This window comes from Microtus ochrogaster, chromosome 5 (genome assembly GCF_000317375.1).
Source record: "Microtus ochrogaster isolate Prairie Vole_2 chromosome 5, MicOch1.0, whole genome shotgun sequence".
Classification (NCBI taxonomy): Eukaryota; Metazoa; Chordata; class Mammalia; order Rodentia; family Cricetidae; genus Microtus; species Microtus ochrogaster.
In genome coordinates, this window is record NC_022012.1 from 13,948,901 (window position 1) to 13,957,791 (window position 8,891).

The 8,891-nt window shown below is 39.7% G+C and overlaps 1 protein-coding gene across 1 annotated transcript in view; it reads left to right on the forward strand.

Moving 5' to 3' along the window:
* The first annotated feature begins 7,862 nt into the window (after positions 1–7,862).
* Znf317 (zinc finger protein 317) overlaps positions 7,863–8,891 on the forward strand; it is a 23,540-nt gene continuing 22,511 nt past the window's right edge. The window contains exon 1 of the mRNA XM_026779333.1: positions 7,863–8,053. The gene's annotated coding sequence lies outside the window, so the exon portion shown is untranslated. The remainder of the gene's footprint in view (positions 8,054–8,891) is intronic.

Below are 8,891 nucleotides of genomic sequence, written 5' to 3' on the forward strand. Positions count from 1 at the left end.
GGTTTCTGATCCTACTGCACGTACTGGCTTTGTAGGAGCCTAGGCAGTTTGGATGCTCAACTTACTAGACCTGGATGGAGGTGGGGGTTCCTTGGACTTCCCACAGGTCAGGGAACCCTAAGTGCTCCTCAGGCTGAGGTGGAAGGGGGACTTGATTGGGGGAGGGGGAGGGAAATGGGAGGCGGGGAAAAGACGAAAATCTTTAATAAATAAATAAATTTTAAAAAATGTCCATTTCCTTTACATTTTCCAGTTTTGTGGAGTACATATTTTTGTAGTAGGACCTAATGATTCTCTGAATTTATTCAGTGTCTGTTGTTATGTCCCCCTTTTCATTTCTGATCTTGTTAATTTTGATGTTTTCTCTCTGCCTTTTGATTAGTTTGGATAAGGGTTTTTCAATCTTGTTGATTTTCCCAAAGAACCAGCTCTTTGATTCATTGATTCTTTGGACTGTTTTCTGTGTTTCTATTTTGTTGATTTCAGCCCTCAACTTGATTATGTCCTGTCTTCTTCTCCTTCTGGGTGAGTTAGCTTCTTTTTTATCTAGAGCTTTCAGGCATGTTGTTAGGTCATTGATGTGAGCTTTCTTCATTTTTCTTATGTGCTTATGAACTTTCCTCTTAGCACTGCTTTCATAGTGTCCCATGGGTTTGGATATGTTGTGCCTTCATTTTCATTGAATTCAAGGAAGGTTTTAATTTCTTTCTTTATTTCTTCCTTGACCCAGGGGTGGTTCAATAGTTGACTGTTCAGTTTTCATGAGTTTGTAGGCTTTCTGAGAGTAGTATTGGTGTTGAATTCTAACTTTACTCCATGGTGATCTGATAATACACAGTGGATTACTTCAAGTTTTTGTATCTGTGGGTGTTTGCTTTGTTACCAAGAGTATGATCAATTTTAGGGAAGGTTCCATGAGGTGCTGAGAAGGAGGTTTATTCTTTTGTGTTTGGGGGGAATGTTCTATAGATGTTTGTTAAGTCCATTTGAATCATTATATCTGTTAGTTTTCTTATTTCTCTGTTAAGTTTCTGTCTGTTTGACCTACCCATTGTTGAGAGAAGAGTGTTGAAATCTCCTATTATTAGTGTGTTGGGTTTGAGTGCAGTTCAAGTTTCAGTAATGTTTCTTTTACATATGTGGGTGCTCTTGAATTAGAGGCATAGATATTCAGGATTGAGACTTCATCTTGATAAATTGTTCCGGTTATGAGTATAAAATGTCCTTCTCCATCTCTTCTGATTGACTTTAGTTTGAAATCAATTTTGTTAGATATCAGAATAGCCACACCTGCTTGTTTTTTTAGGTTCATTTGATTGCTAAACCTTTTCCCAACCCTTTACTCTGAGGTAGTATCTGTCTTTGAGGTTGAGCTGTGTTTCTTGTAAACAGCAGAAGGCAGGATCCTGTTTATGTATCCATTCTTTTAGCCTGTGTCTTTTTATAAGTGAATTGAGTCCATTGATATTAAGCGATATTAATGACCAGTGGTTATTAGCTCCAGTTATCTTTTGGTAGTAGTGTTTGTGTGTTTCCCTTCTTTGCATTATTCTGTTACTGTGGGTGTAGTTAGCTTTCTTGGATCGTAGCTTTCCTTCAAGTACTTTCTGTAAGGCTGGGTTTGTATATATGTATTGTTTAAATCTGTTTTTGTCATTGAATATCTTGTTTTCTCCATCAATGGTGAATGAAAGATTTGCTGGGTACAGTAGTCTTGGCTTGCATCCATGGTCTCTTAGTGTCTGCAGCACATCTATCCAGGACCTTCTGGCTTTCATGGTTTCCATTGAGAAGTCAGGTGTAATTCTGATAGGTTTTCTGTTATATGTTACTTGACTGTTTTCTTTTGCAGCTCTTAGTATTCTTTCTTTGTTCTGTATGCTTTGTGTTTTGATTACTATATGTTGAAGGGATGGGGGTTTTTTTGATCCAGTTTATTTAATATTCTGTAAGCTTCTTGTACCTTCATAGGCATATCCTTCTTTAGGTTGGGAAAGTTTTCTTTTTCTATAATTTTGTTGAATCTATTTTCTGAGCCTTTGAGCTGTAATTCTTCTCCTTCTTCTACCCCTATTATTCTCAGGTTTGGTCTCTTCATGGTGTCTCAGATTTCCTGAATGTTTTGTGTTAAGAATTTGTTGGATTTAGTGTTTTCTTTGACCATTGAGTTTATTTCTTCAATAGAATCATCAGCCCCTGAGATTCTTTCTTCTATCTCTTGTATTCTGTTGGTTATACTTGTCTCTGTAGTTCCTGTTCGTTTACCCAGATTTTCCATTTCCAGAGTTCCCTCTGTTTGTGTTTTCTTTATTACCTCTATTTCAATCTTCAGATCTTGAACTGTTTCTTTTACCTGTTTGATTGCTTTTTCTTGGTTTTCTTCAGTTTCTTTGAGGGATTTATTAATTTCTTCCAGCTTTTTGTTTGTCTTCTCCTCCGTTTCTTTAAGAAAGTTTTTCACTTCCTCTTTAAGGGTCTCCATCATTTTCATTAAGTTGTTTTCTTCTGTATCATCTGGGTTAGAATGATCAAGTCTTCCTGTTGTGTGTCGGCTGGGTTCTGGTGGTACCATGTTGCTTTTTAGGATGTTGGAGTAGTTCTTGCATTGGCGCCTTCCTATCTCTTCCTTCAACTCTAATGTCTCTTATGTCCACCAAGAATTGATCTCCACAGAGCTTACAGGGATCCATGCATAGATGGTTGTGTAGCAGACCAACTCAAGGCTGGTGCTCCTATGTCCACCAAATATTGGTTTCCATGGAACTCACAGAGAAAGATGCATTGGGAGTGGGTAGATGGCTGTTTAGCAGAACAGCTCCCTGCTGGTGATAGGAATGCCAAAGGCACCTGGGGGAGGGGCCCTGGCCTTTCTTCCATGTGGAGGTTTTAGGGAGTAGGAGTCCAGGGTCTCAGGGCCACTGTTGTTTCATCTCCTATGTCCACCATGTATTGGTTTCCATGGAGCTCGCCAACAGTATTATTTCTAATAGCCAGAACCTGGAAAAATCTAAATGAACCTCAACTGAAGAATGGGTAAGTAAAATGTGCTACATTTACACAAGGGAATACTACTCACTGGTAAAAAAAAAATACATCTTGAAATTTGCATGCAAATGAAAAAAGTCATTCTGAGAGAGGTAACACAGACAAACACATTACGTAATCACTCATAAGTGAATATTAGATGTAAAGCAAAGGATAACCAGCCTATAATTCATGACCCAGAGAAGCTGTGGAACAAGGAGTACCCTAAGAGACGCATTCATGGATTCCCTGGGAAAGGTGAAATAGACAAGATCTTCTGGGAAAATTAGGAACATGGTAGGGGAAAAGGGAAGGGCAGAAAGAGAGTGGGAAGACAGGAGGGGAAGATGGAGGAGAACATGAGGGAACAGGATGTTTGAGTTGGGGAAAGCACAGAGAAAGAGAGCAAGGAAAGAGATATCTTGATTGTGTGAGACATTATGGGGTTAACATGAAATCTAACCTAGTACCAGGAAAATTTTCAATAATCCATAAGGATGACCCCAGCTAAGACCCTAAGCATAGTTGAGGAGGTGCCTGAACTGGACTTCCCCAGTAATTAGATTGATGACTACCTTAATTGTCACCATAGAACTTTTGTCCACCAATTGATGGATCAGATAGATCCACAGATAAGCACTGTGTTGAGCTTCAAGACCAGTACAAGAGAAGAAGGAACAATAATATGAGCAAAGGGCTCAAGACCAAAATACGGATACCCATAGAAACAGCTGGCCTGAGCTAGTGGGAGCTCACTGACTCTGGACTGACAGCTGGGGAATCTGCATAGGACCAAACTAGGCCCTCTGAATGTGGGTGACAGATGTGTGGTTGGGGCAGTCTTTGCGACCACTGGCAGTAGGATCAGGATTTATCCCTTGTGCTTGAACTGACTTTCTGGAGCCCATTTTTGAAGAGTTATCTTCTCTGCCATAATGTAGAGGGAAGGGCCTCAGTCCTGCCTCAAAACGATGTGTCAGATTTTGTGTTACTACTCATGGGAAGTCTTACCTTCTCTGAGGAGTAGACGGTGGAAGGTGAGAGAAGCAGGAGTAGTGAAGGAATTGGGACTGGGTTAAATATGTAAAACGAGAAAAGATAATTTAAAAATAATTTAATAAAAAACCAGCTATGTACTTAAAAATGGCATCTTGATACCAACTAGAGACAACTGGAAAGGGGGAACCTCAATTCTGTAATCACCCCTATCAGACTGGTCTGTGGGAATCTGAGGGAACATATTCTTGATTGTAATTGATGTAGGAATGAATATAGGAACATCACTGTGCATGGTGTTACCCCTAGGCTGGTGGTGCTATGTGTTATAAAAATGGCAATTAAACATGAATCCAGAAGCAAGACTGTAATAGTGTTCTGTTGTCTCTACTGCAGCTTCTGCCTTGAGTTCCTGCCTTGGATTCTCTTTATTTTGTACTATAATTGGTGGACTAAATAACCCAACTTTTGTTGTTGTTGTTGGGTTTTTGTTTGTTTTGTTTTGTTTTTTATATCACAGCAATAGAACTCAAACTCAGGGCAGACATTGGTATCAAGATTAGAGTTTTAATCTGACATATTGCTTTTGTTGGGAAGATTGCAGAAGAAAGGGACATTGAATCCTTAAAGTTCAATGATTTATTATGAGGTTTTAAATGATATGAATGTTAATAGTTGTAAGATCATGGAAGCGTAAAAATCAAAGACTCTTTCAAGGTAGGTTATGTTACATTTTGGAATAAGAATCCTTGGAAGTCAAACTTGGTTTTGCTGGAATAGTCAACCGTGCTTCCCTGTGGTTCTAGAGTCAGGTGTGACCAGAATCAATGAGATAAACTCTACAAAGTATTTCCTCCGGGTAAGAACCCAGAAGTTGAGATCTAGGGGAGTCAAGGCTGCATCTCCAGATGGCAGTCAAACTTGATGATATGCAAGGTTTTCCTATACGGTACAGGGTTTATGGAAAACAGCTTAGTCTTGTTGTCATATGGCGGGTTCAAAGCTCTCTGTAACAGCTGTCATGAGTGGACCATGGTGAATGAGTTGCAGTAGAAAATTCAGGATAGAAGGGTCATGGAGAAAAAGAGATGGCTGTTACCCTGAGGCAAGGTTGAAGTTCCTGAAGAGAGGCTAGGAAGTCACTCACAAAGGTGCAGCCTCAATTAAGTAGAGAGCCTAGGATATTGGAGATGGCAGGTCTATGGGATGGCCATTGAGCATAGTAGCAGGTATGAAGTGAAGCAAGCCTGAGTCAAGCAGAAAATCTGCATGTGCTGCAGGTGGGAAAGCCAGAGTTGGGGCTACCCAGATCGCTTGCAGTTCAGAAAATTATGGGTGGCTTCTAGATGTCAGACACTGAAATATTTACACTGATGGTGGTTTTATTGATTTTTATTGAGGTCTACATTATTCTTTCCTGCCTCTCCCCTCCTCTTCTACTCTCCCCCAAGGTACCCATGCTCCCAATTTACTCAGGTTGTTTTTATTTGTTTGTTTTGTTCTGTGTGTTTGATTGCAATTATGTCCTGGTTTCTCTCTTGGTATAAAAAAATCTATGGCATTTGTTTTGAAATTTGCAAAAATTCACAATGAAAAGATTTCAAGTTATTTTTAAAATACATTGAATTTTTAGGTGCTGGAATTTTAAGAGCTATGGCACTTTTTTACAATTTTTTCTTATTTTTCTTTTATCAGAAAAGTGTATTTTTCATAAAACATATTCTAAATTCCCCTTTCCCAACTCCTCCCAGATCTTCCCTGCCTCCCCTTCCATCCAAACTAATACACTTTTATTCTCCTGTTATAAAACAGTCAGTTATCTAAAGATTAATAATAAAGATAAAACAAAAACAAATAAACCAGAATAGGACAAGGCAAACCACCAGAAGGAAAAAAAGCCAAGGAAAAAACACAAGAAACACATATAGACATAGAAACAAACATGTTTGCTTATATAGAAATCCCATAAAATACAAAACCAGAGAACATAATATATAAACAAAGACCTATAAGAAAAAAAACTGTCCTGAAAAAACGTTTTGAGACAAAGACCTCCAAAATTACTAATGAGTTTGTTTAGTGTTGCACATCCGCTGATAGGCATGAGACCTGCCTGCCCTTAAGAGGGGTTTGAATCGTCAGTGAAAATTATTTTTTTAAAAGTTAAGCTTCAATTTGTAAATGGTTATCAGTAAGAGATGCCTTCTGGGTTTTAAATTGGGGTTTGGGTCCTCTTCCATCCCGCAGTCTCACTGGATTCATATGTGCATCAGTCCCCTGTGTTTAGAAATCATTTTTTCCTTGGTGTCCTTCATCCACTCTGCATTTTAAATTCTAGTCCTCTTCCACGATGTTCCTGAGCCCTGAAGGGAAAGATTTGGTAGAGTATTATCAGTTAGAACTGAGTGTTCTATGGTCTGTAACCTTATTCTCATTGTTGTCTGTGCTTCTCTGTATTTGTTCCCATATACTGTAGGAAGAAGTTTCTCTGGAGTTGGTTGAGCAAGGCACTGACTTATGAATATACCAGAATGTCATTAGGAGTCATTTTATATTATTTTCCTTCAACAGAAAAGTAGTTATCAGGTTTTCCCCCAGGTCTCTGGCCTATCTTGTTCCTCAAGTTCTTGGCCACCTAAGCAATGTCAAGATGGATTTTCTTATGTAGTGGGCATTCAGTGCAGTTGGATATTGTTTGGTTACTCTCACAAATTCTGTGCCACTACTGCACCAGCACATCTTTCAGGCCAGACTTTGCTGTACATCAAAGGATTTAGATTTGATAGTGTGCAGACTACCTTCTAGTACCAAGAGCACTAGTCAGTAAGGGTTTAGCCTCTGGGTAGATAGCTGCTTGCCTTTCCCATGCTTAATGAGTTGTGTAGGTATTGTCTTAAAGAATAGAACTTTACAATTAGTTCATAGATACAAACAAATAACTTTGATTTTTTAAGGATTCTCATAGACCCCTAGGGCAAACAGTTATGTTAAATATAATCTATACCCAGAACTGAAGACTTTGTTTGGTAATGAGAGATGTCCAGTATATTAATATTTATTAGGAAGCCTCTACGGTGTTAAGTTTCCATATGACACCTCAAATGGTCCTCGGTTTTAGCTGTTCATCTTTTGTTTTTCCAAACTCACCCTTCTCCCTTCTCTCCCAGTTTGAATCTACGGGTCAAATTCCCCCTCCTTACCCACTTATAACATTGTGTTCCATTTCTCCTTCTTTTGTGACACTCTCAGTTGTTTCTAGGTCATGGTCACTGGTATTTGATTCATAATTTACGTGGACAAATGCGTCTAAGGCACGAGCTGTTTTGTATGAACACTGTTTTTGAAATGGACATGTGATAGAATTGCTATTATTTGAAGTTGGGTTTCTATTTCAGCATGTTTATAAACTATCTTCGAAATAAGGTAGTCTGCCTTTGTGGATAGAGGTACGGATTATGAGTGAAAATTTGAGTTTGGTGATTGTATACACAATATTCAAAGTTGGAAAAATTACTGCTAACAGATTGCTGATTATAGAAAGAAGAAGCTGAGGACAGACGCATATAGCTCTGGGGCAATTAGAACTTGGTAAAATAGGTCCGATACACACACTCGGCTTGAGCATCCTTTCCATGGCTGTCAAACTTAAGAACTACATTTCCCATAAACCAATTCGATTGCAAGTTTCTTCAATCAATTGGTTTCAAGTGGAGATTTCCCAGTTCCTCTAGACGGGCAGGACGCATCAAAGGTGTCGAACTTCATTTCCCAAAATGCACACCGTGAGCTTTTCACGTAATAAAGGACTAATGAAGTTCCGCGAGATTTCGGAGGCGGAACTGAAGTCGGAGCCAGTAACCCAAGGAAGCGATTGACGTAAGACACGTGTGAGAAAGAATGTTTAGGGTTTTCTCCCATGTATAGCTCTCGGAACCCTTATGTTCCCCGAAGCGTTAGGGATCTTTTCTGTGAATTTCTAGCTTTTCCTGCCTTAGCTGAGGATACTTCCGCTTCCTGGATACCACTCAGTCCGGTAAGCACGGGTTTCCATCACTTAACCCTTTAGCTCCCGGAAGCAGAGGTCAGTAGGTATCTGGAATGAGGACACCAGAAACCTTAGGAGGCGCTTCCTTTGGTCCCCATAGCTGGCGACCCAGGAGAATTGGGATTAGAACACTTCATAGGTGACAAAGGAAGGTTCTGCCGCCCTGGTTTTAAAGCTCTGTAGAGCATGACCCGGCAGTGGGGTGCACGCCTTTAATCACCACAATCAAGAGGCAGAGGCAGGCGGAGTCTCTGAGTTCAAGCCAACCTGGTCTACAAGAGCGAGTTCGAGGGCAGGCTCCAAAGCTACGGAGAAACTCTGTCTCGATAAAACCAAAGCCAAAACAAACAAACAAAAAATTCGTAGAGCAAGGTGTTCAAGAGAAACAGAATGGCAGGAGTTGCTCTTAGCATAGATTTTCTTTCTAAAACTCGTTAGGATGAGAGCACACTGTTTTTGTTACTGTTAAACTTGGAGAATACTTTTTCTATCTTAAATCTTCAATTACTTTATGCGTTTGTTGGGTGACAATCATGCGAATAAAGTTACTTGTCATTCGGTTTGATACACTGCCAATTTAACTCAAAAGTTAGTTCATTTAACACTGTAGTCACTTATGTTCTCCCTTCATTATTCCCCATGTTATATCCACCCTTTATCCTTTTTCAATAGACATGCAAAAAGGTCAACTTTCATACTCAAATTTACAATTAAAATGACAGCAACAGCCGGGCGGTGGTGGCGCCCGCCTTTAATCCCAGCACTCGGGAGGCAGAGGCAGGCGGATCTCTGTGAGTTCGAGACCAGCCTGGTCTACAGAGCTAGT